Source organism: Glycine max, chromosome 5 (genome assembly GCF_000004515.6).
Source record: "Glycine max cultivar Williams 82 chromosome 5, Glycine_max_v4.0, whole genome shotgun sequence".
In the NCBI taxonomy this organism is placed as follows: domain Eukaryota; kingdom Viridiplantae; phylum Streptophyta; class Magnoliopsida; order Fabales; family Fabaceae; genus Glycine; species Glycine max.
The window spans coordinates 14,562,477-14,586,436 of record NC_038241.2 but is presented as its reverse complement, the minus strand read 5'-3'; the positions used below and the strand labels follow the sequence as shown (position 1 = coordinate 14,586,436).

The window sequence follows — 23,960 nt, the reverse complement described above, 5'->3', positions numbered from 1 at the left end:
AAGCTGATATGGAAAGTAACTTGTACTTTACTATCAATGGTGTAGAGATGGTGATTGATGTTGCAATTTGGAAAGCAATAGCAGGAATAGACATGGGTGGAGTCTACAAGTTTAAGGAATTTACGGATGACTATAGCAAAATGGCCACATACAGAGGTATGCTTCTTGACCCGACAAGATTGTTAAGGAACAGATTGGGTATTGGTGGTCTGATAGCGGAAGACAAAATGTTGGTATACATTATTACATATATTCTAGCACCAAGATCCAACAGTCATACTCAAGTCACGAACGACGACTTGTAGATTATATATGGGATGAAATCAAGTATTCAAATGAATTGGGTACTGTTGATTGAAGATATCATGTTGAAAAGCTATTGACTGGTGGATTATGAATTTCCATATGCAGTCTTGACCTCAAGATTCATTGATTATTTCACTATCGATATTTCTAATGAGATTGTAGACTTTACCAAAGCCTCTAATGAGATAACTGAAAGGCATCTCAAGAAGCTTGGCATGACATATGTTGATCATGAGTGGATCATGGAAGGAGAGCAACCACCACCAGCAAACGTTGATCAGATGGAAAAAGAAGCTCAGCAAAAGCTAGCTCATCAATGGAGCCCTTTTGAGTCCCTTATGATTCAAAAGATGGATGTTATCCTTCATCTCCATCAAGAGCATCAAGCTAAAGTTCATAACTCCTTAGTGAACATTAAAACTAGGCTTGAGAACATAGAAACTAGGCTATCCCTTAGTAACCTCCTAAACTCGAATAAGGATGAGGCCTAGTTATGTTCATGTGCTTGTTTGTGTTGTTTCATGGTGGTTCTATCATGTCATGTTCTATCTATCTTAGTTTGATGATAGTGCTTAAGTTTGTTTGTCTTTGATTATAAAAGTTTATGTAATGTTTTTAAGTGTTAATGAAATATGGTTTATTTCTCTGTTTAATTGTGTGTTTCATTTTGTGTCTACTCAACTTTTTGTCCTTGTTAATGCCGAAAGGGGGAGAAGAAGACATTGCATATCAATTGCATTGCATAGCATGTTGAGCATTGTATTATATAAAGATGGTTATATATGTTGAGCATTGTTGTATATAAAGATGGTTATATATGTATATATGTAAGTGTGTGTGTGTGTGTGTGTATTAGTTATATTTTGACATCTATGACGATGATGATGAATTAATCCTTTATTAAGTGTTAAGAATTTTTCAGGATAAGGCAAAGGATCATGTTTCCAATCCAATCTCAAGACTCTCCAAATGCACTCAATGTCGCATTCATGTTTGGCATCATCAAAGCTAAAAAAGGGGAGATTGTTAGAGATAAGGGAAGCAGCAACATGGAACAACCTAAGGCTAAAGCTTGAAGCTCAAGGAAAAGTTTGAAGAAGTTTTGGCTTTTACATGCCTAACTTCTTTGAGTGGCATTTGTATTGGTTGTTAACTTGATTGTTGCATCTTAGTACATCTTATATTTGTTTTTTGCATTGTGCATCATCATAGTGTGAGTGAAGCAAATTTTCTCTAAGTTAGAAAAATTTATTCAAAGGCAAAAACTCTTTGTTTTAATCAATAACAGAGTTGTCGTAATCGATTACAGCAAGCTATCTGAAACTTAAAGGGTTAAGTCTCATATCGGTTTAATCGATTACGATGATATTTTAATCGAGTACATTGTTGTTTGAGACAATGACTGATTTTTCAGGAGTCTCTGCTTTAATCGATTACTAGGTGGATTAATCAATTACTTCTCTCTTGTTAAAGTTTTTTAGAGGTGAACAAATAACACTTTAATCGATTACTTAGGTCATCTAATTGATTACATTGTTCTTGAGTTGTTTTCCAGATGTTAGATGAACACCTTAATCGATTACTTAGTTAATCTAATCGATTACTTCATTGAAATAATTGATTACATTATAAATTTAATCGATTACAGGCAGTTACAATTATTTTCTCTATAAATAACCAGCTTGTGTTCACATTTACACATCAAGAGATCATTAGAGAATACTCAATAAACTCAAAAATTACTTCTTAGCCTCAAAATGAGCAAGATTTCATGCTGTCATTGGTGAATAAGAGAAGAGAAGAAAAGAGCTTTATAGTAACTCGCAACTTCTTAATCTTTTGATTTGGAAGATCTTTTCTTGAAAGTGAGTTGTGTCTTTTGAGTAGAAGAATATCAACTTCTCAATCCAGCAAGGTTTTTGAGGAAAGATTGGTCAGGTTGTATCTCTCCTACTTGGTTTTTTCATGTGTATGGTTCTTAGGCGGTCTTGTGTTTATGCGTGAATTGCTTACAGCATGCTACAATAGGGTTTTCTAGTTTGGCCTAAGAGTAAGGTTCTCTTAGGCTTATATTTGTAGAGGTTCCTAGTGTTGGATGCCTTAATCTCTTTTTTTTGGGGTAAGAATTGTAGATTGATTGTGATTGTTTGTAAGAATTCTTGATGCATACAGGAAATCTAATTCACGTTGTGGATTAGATAATTAGATTAGTTTCTCTAGAAATAGATAGTGGACCAGTATAAAAGATTGTGTCTTTTTCTCTTGTTCATATCTTTCTCTCCTTCAAGTTTTAATCAAAGTTTAAAGATTCAAGTTTTATGATTGTGAAAGAAAGGAAGTTAACGAAGGATCATGTGTAAGGAAGGATTGATTAAGTATTGATTACGTTCAATTCATATTTGTTTTGTGATACGATCCATAGAAACGTTTTTTTTGTAAAAAAAATTTAAGGTATATTTTGTTTTGAAAACCAATTCACCCCCTATTGGTTTATTGAGTTCCATCATATTTTTTCAAAAGAAGAAGTGAAGTGGGACTCTAAATGAAGGTGTGTGTAACTAAGTTGAACCAGAGGTGTTATTGTTATCAACTACTAAGTAATTATTGGTCAATGGCCTAATGGAGAAGGATTGGTTTTTCAGGTTTAGAGAAAAATAGGTGTAGGCTGGGCAATAATGTGTGTTTTTTGGTCGGGAGGCCATAATTGTGGTCATTAAAAACAAGAAAATTTTGTTTTGTGGTCATTTTAAAAGTTTTCTTTCTAAGAAATTTGATATAAAAAAAACTTCAAAATATTGTGTTAACCATGCTTTAGTTTGAAGTACAACAATTATCTGTCTGTAGGTGCAGATATGAAATTCCAGTTGCTCAAGCATTTTTTGGCGGCTTTACTTGACAAAAAATTTGTTTAATACTTATGACTATTAAAAATATTTATTAAATTTGTATTTTTATTTATCTTTAAAATATTTTATTTTAAATTGAAAATTAAAAAAGGTTTTAAAAAATTGAAAAATACCAATTCATACTAGTTTTGAACAACAGATCTTGACTAGTTTTGCGCTAGTTTGATTGGTTTTCTGACCGATTTACGCTGATTATGAAATCTTCTTATTTTTTAGAGTATTTAGATTAATCATCAGACTAGTTTCCCATTAAACCAAACAATACATTTTTTAAGACAATGCTTTAATCTTGGGCTCAATCTAACCCTACTCATACTTAAAGAAAGGTTGTGTCATGAAGCATGCATAGTTCTTTGGAGTGAAATTAAAAAACCTCTATAGTTTGTGACTTCTCTCACTTCTTACCTTCATTCTCACACTTTACCTTTGTTTCACACATGCCATATATAACTATTCCTTCCTCACCTTTGCCTTGATCTTCTTCCATAGCACCCCCACCATTCTTCTATTTTTTTATTTTTTTTTTGTTTTCCTCTCATCCTCCTCAATTATATATGCACTGGATCATATCCAACCCATGATGTTTTCTTGTTTGTTTTACTCTCATTCTACACTCTTGTTTAATTAAGTAACCCATCATCCATTTATAAGCTTCGAAGAGTAAGGTGGCTCACAAAACTAGGTCCAACTCTAGAGCCTCATCCTCAAGAAGCCAAAATGTTGCATTACCACCACGTTATTTTTTTTTCATAAGATGGGAGTGTTTGTTTCACGAAATCATGCATCTTGTATTTTCAGAAATATGAAGATGAGAATGTTTATTTGATGAGAGTGTCTGTAGAGCACCTAGACTAGTTTTTGTATTAGGGGTAGTTTTGTAATTTCACATGCACTAAGTGTATTATTTGATGTGTGTGTTGGGAGAGAAATTTAATTGAATTGAGAGAAGCCCAATCCAATTAAATTTCGGACCAGTCTAAGGGGGAGGTGAGCATTTGCTTGCTACATCCCATTACCACATCATATAGTCACACTTTGTGCATGTCCTTCATGCTTTACATGTCTCATGACACCTAAGCACACTTAGTGGAGAATCTTGGATTTCTTGGATTAGTCGGTTGAACCATAGCTGAAATCCACTAATCATAATTAGTGAAATTTTGGCTCCAAACTTGGCTCCACAAATTCAAATTCAAATTCAAGTGAAATTTGAATAGAAATTCAAATTTCTCTCCAATTTTGTGACACTTAGGCTATAAATAGAGGTCTTGTGTGTGCATTTTTTCAACTTTGATCATGTGAGAAATTAGACTTCAAAGTTCATACCTCATTCTCCCTCTTCTTTCTCTCAAAATTTTGTTCCCCTCTTTCTCTCTCCCTCCACTCATCTTCTCCTACCTTCAAGCTCTTATCCATGGCTTCCTATGGTGGTGAGCTTGTTCTTGACTCATCTTCTCCTTAAAGTGGCATCTCCAATCACCTTTCCTCCTTATCCATTTCGCTGCCATTGATCTTCAAGAAGCAAAGGACTCCATTGATGAAAAAGATCCAAGGCCTACAATCTGTACATGGAGCTACGTTACCAAAGATCAAAGGGATAAAGGAATCCAAGCACTTAGCATCAATGTCGATGGAAGCTCTCTTCGAAAAATTGTTTGCAGAAGAAATAGAAAAGAAAAGAAAAGGAATTGCACTCAAAGTCAACTTTTCAAAGGAAGATTACAAAGAAAGCTCTAGTGATGACAAAGATGCAGAGAATTTAAGCTTGATGGTAAAAAAGTTTGGAAAATTTCTCAGAAGATCCAAAGGCAAAAAATTCTCTAAACCTTCATAGAAGATAGAAAGTAACAACAACACCTTCACATGCTTCGAATGTGGGAAGCAAGGTCACATCAAACTTGAATGTCCCATCTACCTTAGAAAACAACTTGCTGAAAAGAAAGGAAAGAAGGATAGAAAACAGAAAAAGGCCTACATAGGTTAGGAAGACAATGCATCCACATCCTTCGACTCTTCTAGTGAAGAAGAAGTTGCAAATGTGTGCTTGATGACAAATTCAATAATGACTCCTCAACCATTGAATAAACTGAGGTAAATTTTGAATTTGAAGAATTTTTGGAAGCATTTAATGAAATGCATGAAGAAGCGCTAAGGCTTGTTGCTTCGAACAACAAGCCAAGAAGCGATCTAAAATTTCATATCACTAAATTGGCTTCAACACAAAGTGAGCTGGATAAATTGAGACAAGAAAATGAAAAACTTGTTTCGAGCTATAAAGCCACCAGTTGTGTTTGTGCTTCTACTTCTCTTAATATGGATGATTACAAAGCTTTGCAAATTGAATTTGAAAAGTTCAAAAAGGATCACTATGAAGAACGTACGAAGTTGCAAACTAAGCTTTCCTATCTTAAAGATTTGTTTAGAAAAATGAATAGAGGAAAAAGTGATCTTAGTCACTTGCTTAACGTGCAAAAGCATACTACCGATAACATTGGTTTGGGGTATAACAAGCAAACTACCTTTTCTACGAAAATCAAGTTTGCATCCTCCAAAAAGGTGAACCCAAACAAAGTCTCCAAAAAGAAAAACATAGTGCATTCTAAGCCTAAAGCAAAGACTTGTCATTATTGCATGAAAAGAGCACACACATCTTATAAATGCTATGTTAGGAGATTTGACGTTCCTAGAGGTAAATGTGTTTGGATTCTTAAAGATTTAATCGTGGAAATTAACCCCATTGGACCCAACCTCAATTGGGTACCACCTCTCTCTAATTGATTTTGTCTTGTAGTGGTCCTAAAAGCAAGAAACTCACTATGGTACTTGGATAGTGGCTACTCTAGGCACATGACGGGTGATAAGTCCAGACTTACTGACTTTGTGTCAAAGGAAGGAGGATATGTCACTTTTGGAGACAACAATAAGGGACAAATTATAGGAGAAGGAAACATTGGAAATCAGCACAAGACTCAAATAAAAAATGTTCTATATGTTAATGGACTTATGCACAATCTCTTGAGCATAAATCAACTATGTGACAAAGGCTTCAAAATTAAATTCAACAAGAACTATTGTCTCATTTGTGAAGCTATATCTGGTGAGGTTGTTCACATAGGTAAAAGGATAGGTAACATCTACATGTTAAATATTGAACATGCAACATTTCATGAACTTAGTTGCTTGGTAAGTAAGCTTGATGATTCTTGGTTATGGCATCATAAGGCTGCACATATGAACATGCATCATCTCAATCATCTATTTAAAAAGGACTTAGTGATTGGTATTCCAAAACTCAAGTTTGAGAAAAATAAGTTGTGTGAAGCATGTCAAAAAGGGAAACAAGTTAAAAACTCTTTTCAATGTAAAAATGTTGTTTCTACTTCAAAACCCCTTGAACTACTTCATATAGATTTATTTGGACCTTCAAGAATTATGAGTTTAGGTGGCAACTACTATGACTTAGTAATTGTAGATGATTATTCAAGGTTCACTTGGACTTTGTTTTTGAAAACCAAAAATGAAGCTATTGATGCTTTTGGAAAACTTGCCAAGGTTATTCAAAATGAGAAAGGTCTTAATATTGTTTCAATTAGAAGTGATCATCGAGGTGAATTTCAAATTTTGAAAAGTTTTGTGAATAAAATGGAATTCACCATAATTTTTCCGCCCCAAGAACACCTCAACAAAATGGCATTATGGAAAAGAAAAATAGAACCCTTAAAGAAGGAGCTAGAACTCTTCTAAATGAAACAAAGCTACCAAAGTACTTTTGGGTTGATGCTGTGAGCACTATTTGCTATACTTTAAACATGGTTCTTATAGGACTTATTCTAAAGAAAACTCCTTATAAACTTTACAAAGGAAGAAAACCAAATGTATCTCATTTTTGGATGTAAATATTTTGTTTTAAATAATGATAAAGAATCTCTAGGAAAATTTGATGCAAAAGCCGATGAGGCTATTTTTCTTGGTTACTCATTGCAAAGCAAAACATATAGAGTGTTTAATAGGAGAACTTTATGTCTGGAAGAATCTATTCATGTTGTGTGTGATGAAACTAATTCAGTTGTTCAAGAAAATTCTCTGGAAGATGAAAATGTAGGTTTTCAGGATAATGATTCTGCTTTTGAAGATGAAACCAAAGTAGAAAAGCTTGAACAAAGCAATGAAATCATTGCCACACCTCCTAAAGACCTCCCAAGAGAATGGAGAACTCAAAGAGACCTCTCCTTGGACAACATTATTCAAGAAATATCAAAGGGAGTATCTACTCGCTCTCAGGATTTTATGCAATAACATGGCTTATGTTTCTCGGATTGAACCAAGAAACATAGATGAATCTTTGTATGATGAACATTGGTTGATGGCTATGCAAGAAGAGATAAATCAATTTAAAAGGAATGAAGTGTGGGATTTAATTTCTAAACTTGCCTCTCATAAGTCAATCGGAACCGAATGGGTATTTCGAAACAAACTTGATGAATCATGCATCATAGTAAGGAACAAGGCCAAATTGGTTGCAAAAGGATACAAGCAAGAGAAAGGCATTGACTATGATGAAACCTATGCACCTGTTGCAAGGTTGGAAGCCATTAGGCTGCTGCTTGCTTTTGCATGTATTATGGATTTCAGGTTATACCAAATGGATGTGAAGATTGCTTTTCTCAATAGATACATTGAAGAAGAGATATATGTCGACCAACCTCCAGGTTTTGTAGATTTCGAATATCCTAATCATGTTTACAAGCTGAAAAAGGCTTTGTATGATTTGAAACAAGCACCTAGATCTTGGTATGAAGGATTGGTCAATTTCTTAATTGAACAATCTTTTGTAAGAGGTCAAGTTGACAAAACATTGTTTATCAAGAGATTAAACAATGAGTTGTTGATTGTGCAAATTTATGTTGATGATATAATTTTTGGTGCTACTAATCAAACTTTGTGTAAGGAATTTTCCAATTCTATGCAGAAAGAATTTGAGATGTCTATGATGGGAGAGTTGAACTTCTTCCTTGGACTTCAAGTCAAGCAAATGGAACATGGAACCTTCCCATGTCAAACAAAATACTATACTAAACTAATTAAGAATTTCAGCGAGGAAAAATGAAAAGAAGCCTCAACACCAATGGCAACATCCACTTATCTTGACTTAGATGATAAAGATAAATCAGTGGATGAATCAAAGTATAGAGGTATTATTGGTCCACTTCTTTACTTAACTCCAAGTCAACCAGATATTATGCTTAGTGTTGGCTTGTGTGCAAGGTATCAAGCTAACCCTAAGGAATCTCACTTAACAATTGTTAAAAGGATTTTTAAGTACCTTAAGGGCACATCCAATGTTGGTTTGTGGTATCCCAAAGGTACCTCCTTAAATCTAATTGGTTTTTCAGATTCTGACTTTACATGATGCAAGTTAGATTGGAAAAGCACAAGTGGGGCATGCCATCTCTTAGGAAGCTCTTTTGTATCTTGGAACTGTAAGAAACAAGCTTGTGTAGCACTATCCACTGTAGAAGTAGAATACATTACAGCTGGAAGTTATTGTGCTCAAAGTCTCTAGATGAAACAATAGCTAGAAGACTTTGGAGTAATCCTTGATCACATTCCTTTGAAATGTGACAACACAAGTGCTATTAATCTGTCAAAAAATCTTGTCATTCAATAGATTACATGTTTGGCTTAAAGCTTTTTCTGGCATTGTGTTCTGTTTTAATTGATTACCTTACGTTTTAATCGATTACAAAGGCCTCAGAGGGAGTTTTTCTGCCATATTTAATCGATTACTTATATCAGCTTTTGGTTTTGGGTGAAAACAAGGGCCAACTTAATAGATTACTATGTAACTTTAATCGATTACTTGTGTGTTTTTTTGTGTGTAATTCGTTACATCTCTTCGTCTTCACCTTATCAACCATAATTATTACTGCATTTACTCCCACCATCCACCTCAACCAACCAAATTGCCTTATCCTCTCTTTATAAGCCAACCCAAATCTATCCACAAATCACACCAACACCTCCTCTAAAACCTCCTGTTACCACCCCTCTCTAAACCCAAACATCTTCTGCTCTCAAACCCTCTATCTCCTTTTCAAGATGGCGAGTAATCCTTCAAGAGCATAGAAGAAAGCAAGAACTTCCAAGAGGAAACAAGGTGAATGCTCACAGGCTACTCTCAATCGTTTGGACACATGGTTCACAGATGAAAGCAAGAAAATGACTACAAGGTGATATATGCTATAAAAAACGTGAGGATCCCCAAGTATTTGGACCTGGAATGGTTCTCTCAACAAGTTTTCAACTTTCCTAATTTGTTGGAAGCACAAGAATTGTCAAAGCTAGTGCAGATGAAATGAACTTTATCTAGAGCTAGTCAAGGTTTTCTACACATATGCACGTGCTAACCTTGAAGATAACCTCTTTTCTACTATAAATGGAGTAGATATGGTCATTGATGTTGTTGTGTAGAAGGAAGTAGTTGGTCTAGACATGGGTGGAGTCCGCAAGTTCGATGAAACACTTGATGGGTACATCAAGATGCAGACTTATAGGGGAATGCTTTTGGACCCAACTAGAAACTTGAGGAATCGCTTAGGAGTTGGTGGATTGACTGTAGAAAACAGAATGTTGGTTTATCTCATTACATACATTCTCACTCCAAGGTCAAACAATCATGCTTAGGTAACAAATGATGATCTACAAATTGTTTATGGTCTAAAATCAAGTATCAAGATGTACTGGGTACTGCTGATTGAAGACATTATGTTGAAGAGTCATGGCCTGGTGGATTATGAATTTCCATATGCTATACTTGTCTCAAGATTCATTGACTACTTCAATGTTGTTTCTCTAATGAGATTGTGGACTTTACCAAAGCGTCTAGTGAGATTACCAAAAGGCATTTCAAGAAGCTTGGAATGAGTTTTGTTGATCATGAATGGACAATGGCTAGAGAGTCGACAGCTGGAAACTTTGACCAAATGGAAGATGTCGAAGCTGAAGCTCCACAAGAGCATGCACATCAATGTAGTCCTTTTGAGTCACTTATGATTCAGAAGATGGACGTTATGCTTCACCTTCATCAAGAGCACTCAACTGGAGTTCATAGTTCGTTGGAGAATATAACTACCCGACTAGAAAACATTGAGACTAGGCTGACCCTTAGCAACCTCCTTAACCCTGATGAGGATGAAGCTTAGTTGTGTTTTAAGTGCTTGCTTTTGTTGTCTGATTGTCCTTTCTGATTATGTTTAATTTTGTTTATGTGTCTTTGATAACTTGTTTTGTGATGTTTGATTGAGTAGTTATGCTTTCTTATAATAGTTGAAATGTTTTTGTATGACTGAAATGCTATGATACTTTCCCTGTTCACATCATATATTTGTTTGTTTACTCTATGAGTAGTTGTGATTTTTTGGCCTTGTTGTGCCAAAAGGGGGAGAAACATTGCAATAGCATTGCATTAGGAAGAAGTAGTGCATTGCATACATACATTTGTATACAACTCTACTTGATGATGATGATATGATTTGACACTTCTCCTAGTGTTTAGAAACTTTCAGGATTTTTAAGAAAAGTCTCTACTCTCAAGACTCTCTGATGTGCCATCATTTTCTTCTATTTTCTAAACCCTTTTTGCACCATTTTAATTACTGATTGGTCTTAATTATCAATTAATTAGGCAGTTTTATTATTTGGGCCCATTTAGCTAATTTGATGTTTTTAATCTAATTTCAGGAATTAATGAAACATTGGGCTTAATCCGGATTTTGGTTGTGGACTTGAAGAGGGCAAATAAAGCAGCGCTTACCTTAGTTAATTTCTAATTAGGAAATTTCGCAATTTTATTTTATGTTGTTCAGTGTTTATTTCGTTTTGGGCCAGAGTATTGTAATAGGGCCCAGTGACTTTGAGTGACTCTTTTTAAATAGCAGCCTTGGGATTCGTGGAAGGCATTCTGTTATGCTATTTTCATTATTCAGAGCTTTTGTTTTAGGTTTTGACGTTTTTATGTTCTAAGGCTACTGTTTTCGTTCTTAATGCAAATTTCCGTTTTCTGCTTCTAATTACAAGTTCGTTCTTGCTTCTTCTTCTACTTTCATTTACGTTTCTGTCTCATTTACGTTTCTGTTCATTTACATTTCTGCTTCATGTTTCATTTGTGTTTTCTGTTTGAATCCATGGAAGGCTAGATTTTCTGGTGTTGTTTCCTTTTGAGGATGAAGCCCAACTCTCTTTGAGGTTTCGCTTGTAATGTGGTTTCCTGGCAGTTTTCCCTTCACCAGTTATCCCAAATTCGTGAATATTAATCAGTGCACGCTTCGTGTTCGATTAATTGCCTCTGAGCCTAACTTGTGTTCATGCTTAATGGACAAAGGGTTAACTGGTGTATGTGGTGCCTAATCACGTATTGAAAACCCTAAGTTGATTTTCGCTTAGTAAATTGAAATAGGGTTGGATTAAGTGGTTGACTGTTAGGGACGAATTCTCCATAACCCAGGATAAGAGAATGGCTTCTGAATCAGAGGAAATAACCCGTTTTTAATATTAGTAGTTTCGTATTCCAGTTTACTTGTTCTGCTCTTTAATCACAAAACAAACAAACCCCCTCAATCGTTACTGTTACTGCAAGTATATTATGAACATTTGGTTTGTCACTGCTCGTTGGGAAACGACATAGGATCACTTCCTAGTTACTGCATTTCCATGTTTATTTGATTCGGGTACGGCCTCGATCAAATTTGGCGCCGTTGCCGGGGAGCAGTGTCCAAAGGTTCATAATAGCTAGCGTTGTGTGTTTAATTCTTTCGTGTTTTATGTTTAATTGTTAGTATTGTGTTAGTATGTGTGTTAGTGTTGTTTAGTGTCCTGGTATTTCGTTTAGTGTGTGTTCTGTTTCAGTTTTCCTATTAACGCTTCACCTGTTTCAGTTTTGGGTGTTTTGCTGTGAATAGTGTTTTGCGACGGACTTAGCGACCATTTCTGCTTGCGGCAAACGAGTAGTAGTAGAAATCCCTTAGCGACGGATTTTAGCGACCACCCATGCTGAATTATTTGTGATTTTTTGTTTTAGTAGCTAGGGTTATTATTTTTGGCTGAATTTTTTTGTGGTAACTTCTTTTAATCCATATTTTGTGGGGAAAATAGCTAGAGCCTTTAGTTTGGTCAGTTTTGAAAGTTCCAAAAAACTAGCAAATTTTGTGTTTGTCAAAACTTCAAACGGCCATAACTTTTGCTCCGGTTATCAGAATCGCAATTATTATATATGCATTTGGGGTAGAAAAAAATTTCCTACACCGTGGCAACCTACCATAGGCTGGCTGAGGTCTCCATCATCCAAAAAAAGCGATTCTGTCAAATGTTTTTTATTTTTCAAGTTTTATTCACTTATTTTTCTTAACCTACCATTTTTAGATTTCATAGTTAGACTTTGAATTTTTGTCTGAAATTTTTTGTGCTATCTTCTCATGATTTTATAAGGTTGCTCACAAAATTTCAAGTCATTTGGATATCATTTGAGGGTAGCTGTAGTTCAAACCTACACCTTTATTTACATGACAAGGCAACTAGTTGTGTGCATGCTGAATGTAGTGTATGACTAGAGGCAATCCATCTGACTTACAACCCTTTGATCTTGAGATAGATAGGACATTTCATAGATTAGTTAGGCATCATTTTATACCTTTTGATCATTCTGAGCATTCCATTACTGGTGAATCTGTGCATTCTGTTATTGGTGATTTTGAACATCCTGATCTTGAGCATTATAATTTTGAGCATTCTGATTCTGAGCATTCTGATTTTGCACATTCTGAGAACATGGCACAACCTCCACCCCGTGAGAGGACTCTAAGGGAAATGGCTGCACCTGATTTCACCTACGAAAGCTTGTGCATCCAATACCCTGATGAGGATGTCCCATATGTTCTTAAAACTGGACTGATTCATTTGCTTCCAAAGTTTCATGGCCTTGCAGGTGAAGACCCGCACAAACATTTGAAAGAATTTCACATTGTCTGCTCCACCATGAAACCCCCAGATGTCCAAGAGGATCACATATTTCTGAAGGCTTTTCCTCATTCATTAGAGGGAGTGGCAAAGGACTGGCTGTATTACCTTGCTCCAAGGTCCATCACAAGCTGAGATGACCTTAAGAGAGTATTCTTAGAAAAAAAATTTCCCTGCTTCCAGGACCACAGCCATCAGGAAGGATATCTCAGGTATTAGACAACTCAGTGGAGAGAGCCTGTATGAGTACTGGGAGAGATTTAAAAAACTATATGCCAGTTGCCCCCACCATCAGATTTCGGAGTAGCTTCTTCTCCAATATTTTTATGAAGGACTCAGTAATATGGAGAGAAGTATGATAGATGCTGCCAGTGGTGGAGCCCTTGGAGACATGACTCTTGCTGAAGCCAGAAATTTAATTGAGAAGATGGCTTCCAACTCCCAGCAGTTTAGCGCCAGAAATGATGCCATAGTCATTAGAGGAGTGCATGAGGTAGCTACAAACCCATCTGCATCATCTGAAACTAAGAAGCTTGAAGGCAAACTGGATGCATTGGTTAACTTGGTAACCCAGCTGGCCTTGAATCAGAAATCTGTACCTATCGCAAGGGTTTGTGGTTTGTGCTCCTCTGCTGACCACCATACAGACCTTTGCCCTTCCATGCAGCAACCTGGAGCAATTGAGCAGCCTGAAGCTTATGCTGCAAACATTTACAATAGACCTCCTCAACCTCAGCAGCAAAATCAACCACAGCAGAACAATTATGACCTCTCCAGCAACAGATACAACCCTGGATGGAGGAATCACCCTAATCTCAGATGGTCTAGCCCTCAACAACAACAACAACAACAACAACAGCCTGCTCCTTCCTTCCAAAATGTTGTTGGCCCAAGCAGACCATACATTCCTCCACCAATCCAACAACAGCAACAGCCCCAGAAACAGCCAACAGTTAAGGCTCCTCCACAACCTTCCCTCGAAGAACTCGTGAGGCAAATGACGATGCAGAACATGCAGTTTCAACAAGAGACCAGAGCCTACATTCAGAGCTTAACCAATCAGATGGGACAATTAGCTACACAATTGAATCAACAACAGTCCCAGAATTCTGACAAGTTGCCTTCTCAAGCTATCCAAAATCCCAAAAATGTCAGTGCCATTTCATTGAGGTCAGGAAAGCAGTGTCAAGGACCCCAACCCGTAGCACCTTCCTCATCTGCAAATGACCCTGCCCAACTACACTCTACCCCAGAAAAAGGTAATGACAAAAATTTACCTAACAATTTCTGTGCAGGTGAATCTTCCACTGGTAATTCTGATTTGCAGAAGCAGCACATCCCTCCTCTTCCATTCCCTCCAAGAGCAGTTTCCAACAAAAAAATGGAAGAGGCAGAGAAAGAGATCTTGGAAACGTTTAGAAAAGTAGAGCTAAACATACCTCTACTGGATGCAATAAAGCAAATTCCAAGATATGCTAAATTCTTGAAGGAGCTGTGTACTAACAAGCGGAAGCTTAAAGGAAGTGAACGAATTAGCATGGGCAAAAATGTCTTCGCATTGATTGGTAAATCTGTTCCCCAAATTCCTGAAAAATGTAAAGATCCAGGTACATTCAGCATACCTTGTATTATAGGGAATAGTAGGTTTGACAATGCCATGCTAGATTTAGGAGTTTCTGTTAGTGTTATGCCTCTGTCTATTTTTAATTCTTTATCTCTAGGTCCCTTGCAGTCAACTGATGTGGTAATTCATTTAGCTAATAGAAGTGTTGCCTATCCTGTTGGTTTCATAGAAGATGTCTTAGTTAGAGTTGGTGAACTGATTTTCCCTGTTGATTTTTATATTTTGAATATGGAGGTGGATTTTCTCAAGGATCAGTTCCCATCATTCTAGGCAGACCCTTTATGAAAACTGCTAGAACTAAGATAGATGTATATGCAGGCACACTATCCATGGAGTTTGGTGATGTAACTGTTCATTTTAATATTCTGGATGCTATGAAATACCCATCTGAAGATCTTTCTGTATTTCGTGCTGAAATAATTGACCATGTTGTTGATGAATACATGACTGATCTTTATTCTAATCTGCATGCCTCTCACTCTTCATGCATTGAGTTTGAAATTGTACTTGATCATATGTCTGAATTTGATGCTGAGAGTGAATCTGAGAGTGATATTGATTGCATGTCTGGTGGTGGTGCTTTACCTCTCGAAATTGATTTTATAGAGTCAGATAGGACTAACCATGTTTCAGGAAGTACACATACCTCTGACTTTCTTTATGAGGTAACGGCTGAGAAATCATCTCCTTCTACCACTATCCAGCCGACCACACCAGAATTGAAGCCTCTGCCATCAAATTTAAAATACGCTTACTTGGATGATAGCAAGAGTTTTCCAGTGATTATATCTGTCTCCCTTGCTGATGAGCAAGAGGAGAAGTTGTTGTCTGTTCTCAAGAAGCATAAGAAAGCTATAGGTTGGACCCTGGCGGACATTCCTGGTATTAGCCCATCCACATGTATGCATCGAATAAATTTAGAGGATTGAGCTAAACCAGTAAGACAGCGACAGAGAAGACTTAACCCGGTGATTCTTGATGTAGTGAAGAAGGAGATAACCAAGCTTTTGCAAGATGGGATCATTTATCCTATCTCTGACAGCCAATGGGTGAGTCCCGTCCAGGTAGTCCCGAAGAAGACTGGCCTCACAGTGATCAAAAATGAGAAAGAGGAGTTGATTCCTACTCGGGTGCAGAACAGTTGGAGAGTCTGCATTGACTATAGGAGACTGAACCAGGTTACCAAAAAAGACCATTTTCCCTTGTCATTCATTGATCAGATGCTTGAACGCTTGGCAGGTAAATCTCACTACTGTTTCCTTGATGGTTTTTCTGGTTATATGCAAATTACTATTGCTCCTGAGGATCAGGAAAAGACCACATCCACCTGCCCCTTCGGCACTTTTGCCTATAGGAGGATGCCTTTCGGCCTGTGCAATGCCCCTGGTACCTTCCAGCGGTGCATGATTAGTATTTTCAGTGATTTCTTAGAAAATTGCATAGAGGTGTTTATGGATGATTTCACTGTATATGGATCCTCTTTTGATGGTTGTTTGGATAGTTTGGAAAAAGTTTTGAATAGATGCATTGAAACTAACCTTGTTCTAAATTTTGAAAAATGTCATTTTATGGTTGAGCAAGGTATAGTTTTAGGGCACATTATTTCCAATAAGGGTATTGAAGTAGATCCTGCAAAATTTCTGTTATTTCACAATTGCCATACCCCTCTTGTGTGCGAGAGGTGCGATCTTTTCTTGGTCATGCAGGATTCTACAGGTGCTTTATAAGGGATTTTAGCAAAGTAGCCCTTCCACTGTCCAACTTGTTGCAAAAGGAGGTGGAGTTTGACTTTAATGACAGATGCAAAGAGGCTTTTGATTGCCTCAAAAGAGCGCTGACTACCACCCCCATCATCCAGGCACCCGACTGGACAGCCCCTTTTGAGCTTATGTGTGATGCATCAAATTATGCATTGGGGGCTGTCCTTGCTCAGAAAATTGATAAATTGCCCAGGGTGATATACTATGCTTCTAGGACTTTAGATGTTGCCCAAGCGAATTATACTACTACTGAGAAGGAGCTTCTAGCCATAGTTTTTGCTCTTGAAAAACTTCGATCTTATTTGCTTGGTACCCGCATTATTGTTTATACTGACCATGCAGCTTTAAAGTACTTGTTGAAGAAGGCTGATTCTAAGCCTAGGTTGATCCGGTGGATGCTCTGTCTCCAAGAGTTTGACTTGGAGATCTGTGATAGGAGCGGAGCAAAAAATCTAGTTGTTGATCATTTGAGTCAGATCGAACGTGTATCTGATGCAGATTCACCTATTCGGGATGATTTTCGAGATGATCATTTGTATATACCGTATAGTATTTCTGACTCTCTTTCTACTCCCTGGTTTGCTACCATTGTCAATTATTTAGTTGCTTCTGTTTTTCCTCCCTTAGCATCTAAGGCCCAAAAAGATAAAATTAAAAGTGATGCTAAGCATTTTATTTGGGATGACCCCTACTTGTGGAAATTGTGCAGTGATCAGGTCATTAGACGGTGCATTCCAGATCATGAGACTGACTCAGTCCTGCAGTTCTGTCATTCTTCCGCACCGGGAGGTCATCTGGGTGTTCAAAGGACAGCTCGCAAAGTGCTTGATTGTGGTTTTTATTGGCCCACCATCTTTAAAGATGCGTGGAAGATCTGCAGCACTTGTGAGCAGTGTCAGGGAGCAGGAAATACACTTACATGGCGACAACAAATGCCTCAGCAACCTATGCTATTCTGTGAGGTGTTTGATGTCTGGGGTATAGATTTCATGGGCCCTTTTCCTGACTCTTTTGGTTATGTTTACATTCTCCTTGCAGTTGACTATGTTTCAAAATGGGTGGAAGCCAAACCCACTAGAACTAATGATGCTAAAGTTGTTGCAGATTTTGTCAGGTCTAATCTGTTCTGCAGGTTTGGAGTACCTAAAGCAATTGTTAGTGATCAAGGAACCCATTTTTGCAACAGAACAATGCATGCCCTGCTTAAAAAGTACGGGGTGGTACACAGGGTATCCACACCATACCACCCCCAGACCAATGGACAGGCAGAAATTTCTAACAGGGAAATCAAGAGAATTCTAGAGAAGATTGTGCAGCCAAGCAGGAAAGATTGGAGTACCAGGCTTGATGATGCTCTCTGGGCACATCGGACTGCCTACAAAGCACCCATAGGAATGTCTCCTTATCGGGTTGTCTTTGGAAAGGCATGTCATCTTCCAGTGGAAATTGAGCACAAAGCATACTGGGCAGTGAAGACTTGCAACTTCTCTATGGATCAAGCTGGTGAGGAAAGGAAGTTGCAACTGAGTGAGTTAGATGAAATCCGCCTAGAAGCCTACGAGAATGCCAAGTTCTACAAAGAAAAGACCAAGAAGTTCCATGATAGCATGATAGTTAAGAAGGACTTCATGGTTGGGCAAAAAGTGTTATTGTATAATTCTAGGCTTGGACTCATGAGTGTTGAGATCAAAAGAGACTCCACAAACAAGAGCTTCAAGGTCAACGGATATCGACTTAAGCCATTCCTCACGAACCCTTCTCTAGTGGACGTAGTGATGGAAGAGACTTCCTTACTCCACCCTACTCTTCCTCCACCATGACTTAGGGAGTTTTTCTTTTCCTATCTCCTTCTTTGCTTTTATTACACTTGTCTGATTCTATTTGATGATTTAATTGTTTTTAATCTTTTAATTGTGCTACATTGAGGACAATGTGTTGTTTAAGTATGGGGGGGGAGTGTTATTTGGTTTTGCTAGTTTTGTTGGTTTTGTTAATTTGTTAATGTTGTTAGTTTCGTCGGATTGTTAGTTTAATATTTTGGGTCAATTTTGTGTGCATGTACGACTTTGCATGTTTTTCTTTGAATTATAGGATATGTTCAAGAAATGGGTAATTGTTTTGAAAATAAAAGTTTTTGACATTTTGTGACTTGAAATCCTTGATTCTCCTCTACATGTCATGATAGTTTTGAAAGCTCAATTTGAAAGTGATGAGTTTACCTTTGTGAGAATTTGAGCCATCCATCATCATAATCATTTTGGTGTGTTTTGCCCCATTGATTGCTTGCACAATAGCCTTGGCTTGATTCTTGTTGATGCGTCCTAATTCACATGCATATTTGGAAATGATTGAGGCAATTTTGTTCTTATAAGCTTCTAGCCAAATGGACTTACCTTGAATTAATTCCTTTGATAGCCCTTTTGAGCCTTGTTTCCCTTTCCTTGTTTTGAAGCTCACTACAAGCCTTAAGTGAAAAACCATGATATCACCATATCCTTAAGGAATTTTGGAGCTTTGGAATTGTTTTGGGAATAAGTGTGGGGGGCGGGGGGGGGGGGGGGGGGGGGGTTGTTTCATTGGATAACTTGTTTTGTTGGCTATACTTCATGATGTATTTTGGGCCATACTTGATGTACATTGTATATTGGTTAAATGTTGGACATGCTGAATGAAATGCTATTTCTCAAAGGATATAGAGTAAAAAAAAATCGAAAATGAAAAAGAAAAGCAATAAAGTTGAGTGAATAAGATCTTAAATGGCAAAAGAATGATGAGACTCTTGGTTCTACTCTTTATGTTTAAATTTTATCTTTACTTCTTTTTATTTTCTTATTTTTTTCTTATTATGCACTTATTCCCCATTGCTCCTCTATTCCTTTGGGATTTAGCCACTTATTCCATATTTTTCCATACCTTGTCCTTGGCCCCATTACAACCTTAAAAGACTTTTTGATCCTCATGTACTTGTGTTTATGGGTTGATTGTCAATTTTAGAATCTTGCCAAGTTTATGTGGTGTTTGTTTTCTTGGGTGCTTTGAGGGTAAATAGTAGCCTAGACACTTGAGAGATAGAGTGTATATCTTGTGAGGCTTTATCACTTTTCATTCTTTAGCTGATTAACTATTTTGCCATGATTGGGTTGCTTGGATGATTTTCATGAATGTCTTGACTTTTCAGATCTCCTTATGTTAGATGTTACCCATTACTTTCATTCCTTGATGTTCATTGAGAAATATGTGAATGTTTTCGTTTGTCTCTCTTTGATATCCTTGGATTTTGTTCTTTGTTTCATTTTGCCCAGGAGTGCAAAAGGCTAAGTGTGGGGGGTTTTGATGTGCCATCATTTTCTTCTATTTTCTAAACCCTTTTTGCACCATTTTAATTACTGATTGGTCTTAATTGTCAATTAATTAGGCAGTTTTATTATTTGGGCCCATTTAGCTAATTTGATGTTTTTAATCTAATTTCAGGAATTAATGGAACATTGGGCTTAATCCGGATTTTGGTTGTGGACTTGAAGAGGGCAAATAAAGCAGCGCTTACCTTAGTTAATTTTTAATTAGGAAATTTCGCAATTTTATTTTATGTTGTTCAATGTTTATTTCGTTTTGGGCCAGAGTATTGTAATAGGGCCCAGTGACTTTGAGTGACTCTTTTTAAATAGCAGCCTTGGGATTCGTGGAAGGCATTCTGTTATGCTATTTTCATTATTCAGAGCTTTTGTTTTAGGTTTTGACGTTTTTATGTTCTAAGGCTACTGTTTTCGTTCTTAATGCAAATTTCCGTTTTCTGCTTCTAATTACAAGTTCGTTCTTGCTTCTTCTTCTACTTTCATTTACGTTTCTGTCTCATTTACGTTTCTGTTCATTTACGTTTCTGCTTCATGTTTCATTTGTGTTTTCTGTTTGAATCCATGGAAGGCTAGATTTTCTGGTGTTGTTTCCTTTTGAGGACGAAACCCAACTCTCTTTGAGGTTTCGCTTGTAATGTGGTTTCCTGGCAGTTTTCCCTTCACCAGTTATCCCAAATTCATGAATATTAATCAGTGCACGCTTCGTGTTCGATTAATTGCCTCTGAGCCTAACTTGTGTTCATGCTTAATGGACGAAGGGCTAACTGGTGTATGTGGTGCCTAATCACGTATTGAAAACCCTAAGTTGATTTTCGCTTAGTAAATTGAAATAGGGTTGGATTAAGTGGTTGACTGTTAGGGACGAATTCTCCATAACCCAGGATAAGAGAATGGCTTCTGAATCAGAGGAAATAACCCGTTTTTAATATTAGTAGTTTCGTATTCCAGTTTACTTGTTCTGCTCTTTAATCACAAAACAAACAAACCCCCCCAATCGTTACTGTTACTGCAAGTATATTATGAACATTTGGTTTGTCACTGTTTGTTGGGAAACGACCTAGGATCACTTCCTAGTTACTGCATTTCCATGTTTATTTGATTCGGGTACGGCCTCGATCACTCTCCAAATGCACTCAAATGGCAATTCAAGTTTGGCATCATCAAAGTCAAAAAGAGGGAGATTGTTAGAGATAAACATGAAGACTAAGCTTTGGAGCTTGAAGAAGTTTTGTCTTTTTACATGCCCAACTCTTTGAGTGGCATTTGTATTGATTGTTGCATCTTAGTCTCTATCTTTTCATATGTACATCATGCATCATCATGTAGAGGTAGGAAGATTGTTTCTAAAGTTAGAAACTTCTTCAATGCATAAAACTCTCTGTTTTAATCAATTACAAGGTTGATCGTAATTGATTACACAAGTGTTTGTAGCTTGTAGAGAGATTCTAGTTTCGGTTTAATCGATTATCACTTAACCATAATCGATTACATAGTTCAGTTGAGACCATGTTTGGTTTTTCATGAGTCTTTACTTTAATCGATTACCAGGTGATCATAATCAATTATTTCATTATGAAAGGTGTTCCCAGAAGTGATCAAGAACACATTAATCAATTACATCAAGAATCTAATTGATTACATTTTTCTTGAAAGTTTTCCAGATGTTGGGAATAACACTTTAATCGATTGAAATGATAATATAATCAATTACTTCTTTGAAATAATTGATTACATCGGATATTTAATCGGTTATAGATGGTTATAACTGTTTTCTCTATAAATAACCACCTTGTGTTCTCACTTTTAAAAAAGAAGGGAAAAAAAAGAAGAAAAAGTGCTTAGAATAAGTATGTGATTCACAACTTCTAGACTTCATTTTTCTGAAGCTCTCATGATAAAAAGTGAGTTGTGAATTATTACTTGTGAGATCAAGAAGAGACTCATTCACTTAAGCAAAGGCTCTTGTGTGTGATTGATCAGGTTGCGTCTCTTTTTTACTCAAGTTTTTTATGTGTTTTACATGTTGTTAGCATATGCATGAATTTCTGAAGGCATGCTAGAATAGGTTTTTTTAGTTTGAGCTAAGGGTAGGTTTCTCTTAGGCTCTTATTCACAAAGGACCCTAGGGTTGGGTACCTTAGTCTCTTTTTTTGGGGTAGGAATTGAGATTTTTTGTGATTGCTTGTAAGAATTCTATATGATAGTGAAAATCTAATTCGGCTTGGATTAGATAACTAGAGTAGATTCTCTACAGATAGAGAGTGAACCAGCAACGATTATGGCGGCCGATTAATTCACCCACTCACAACCAGCAATGGTAGGAGGGGACGATGGCGACCCAGCACTGTGGCTACGACACACACGAGGGGAAGCCATAATGTCCTTGCCACCATTCCTTTTCACTCTCCCAAAAGTAGAAGGGGGGAGAATTGTGGTGATTGGAACAGGTTCCCCATCCAAAGAAGCAACAGAAGGTAATGCCCTCCTACGGAGGCGAGATGTGCCTCCACCAACACAGTGCAAGATCGTCAACCTCTTCGAGGAAGAGGACTTGTTATCAGAAGCCCCATGGCGAGTCTCCTCCTCCGAGGAATCGTTGATGGGGATAACCTCTCGGTCCACTAGGGGTTGCTGAATCAAACCCCCAGAGTCACTACCGCCCATACCCATGGTTGAGTGAGAAATAAAAGACACGATCAAGAGAAAGAATACCTCGAGAATGAAGAAGACAAACAAAGAAAGAGGAAGATCACAACGATTGCAAAGAAGTTTTGGGAGAGAGGAAGCAGAAATTCAAAAGTGACGGTGATCCAAAACCAAATGTACACTCCATTTAAAGTGGAGGTGCAACCCTTCAGTAACTGGCAGGAGCTGAAATGATGCCCAAAAATTTTGCACCACGATGGAGCTCCACTCACCCACGTACCGTGTCTCCAGTACGTGCCCATTCCACGAGTGACACGTATGCAAAAGTAACGCCCGTGCGCAACATTCGCCTGTAGCAAAAGGAAAAACGAGAACATTTTCCTTTAATGCATTCTCCAAAAGTTAGAAAATGGTAGAGTTGTCAAAATTAGGGACTCCCTTCACTTGACACGTCTGACTTTGCTTGTAATACAAAAAGCATGTCCATCCTAGACAACTTGATAGAAGCAGCCCGGACAACACTTGTCCCGGCTGGGGGCCTTGACAAGCTTGAAAGACCTACAACTCGCGTACCTATCAAGGTTATCACCATCAACATCAGACAACACTTGTCCATGCTTGGGGCTCAACAAACTGACAACCCTCTTACTTGTCAAGGCTACTATGCTCGACACGAAATTTCTCCTTCGACACTAGACAACCTCTTTCGCTCGTAAGCTGACTAAGAGCTTAGGGGGCTTATGTACTGTCTAGGGTCCACAAAATAAACGTGGAAAACTACGTGGCACTCCAATACACATGCCAACCCTCCATTTCAGCCCTAACACAGGAGCATGGACGTCTCGCCCTCAGCAGCTGGGCTCCCAAATTGACAGGTTATCTTTAACCACTTCATTATTTGAATATGTTGTAATCTCCTTATCTCATGGCAGGTATTATATTATATAAGCTACACATTATGGGTAAGCCATAATTATCTACTAGCTATTATCTACAAGCTAGTAATTATCTACAAGGGTTATTACTCCACCGTAACAACCCCTATAAACAAGGACCCGCAACTCCCACTCCACTCTATAAGTATCAGGTTCCATCTCACCCTTTTCACTCTCTCATTCTCACCTAATTCATGTACTTGCTTAAGCGTTAGAGTCTTTTGTTTTGAAGGTCCTTTCTCTTGTCCTTTTAACAAAGGGTACTCACAGTCCAACGTGTGAGATCGTGGAGCCTTTCTTAGCCATGTCCACCCTGACGACAGTCAGCTCCAAATTTCGGTAAGTTGAAGGATGTTTATCACAATGGGAGGTGGTAGTGGAATTTGTTAGCAACTATTGTTTCCCAAGAAGTAAGAAAG

At 37.4% G+C, this 23,960-nt stretch overlaps 1 non-coding gene across 1 annotated transcript; it reads right to left on the bottom strand.

The window, feature by feature from the left end:
• Positions 1–13,413: 13,413 nt before the first annotated feature.
• LOC113001718 (small nucleolar RNA R71) lies at positions 13,414–13,520 on the bottom strand. The gene has a single exon (XR_003267206.1). It is a non-coding gene; the product is annotated as a small nucleolar RNA R71 (small nucleolar RNA).
• Between the last annotated feature and the right edge of the window lie 10,440 nt (positions 13,521–23,960).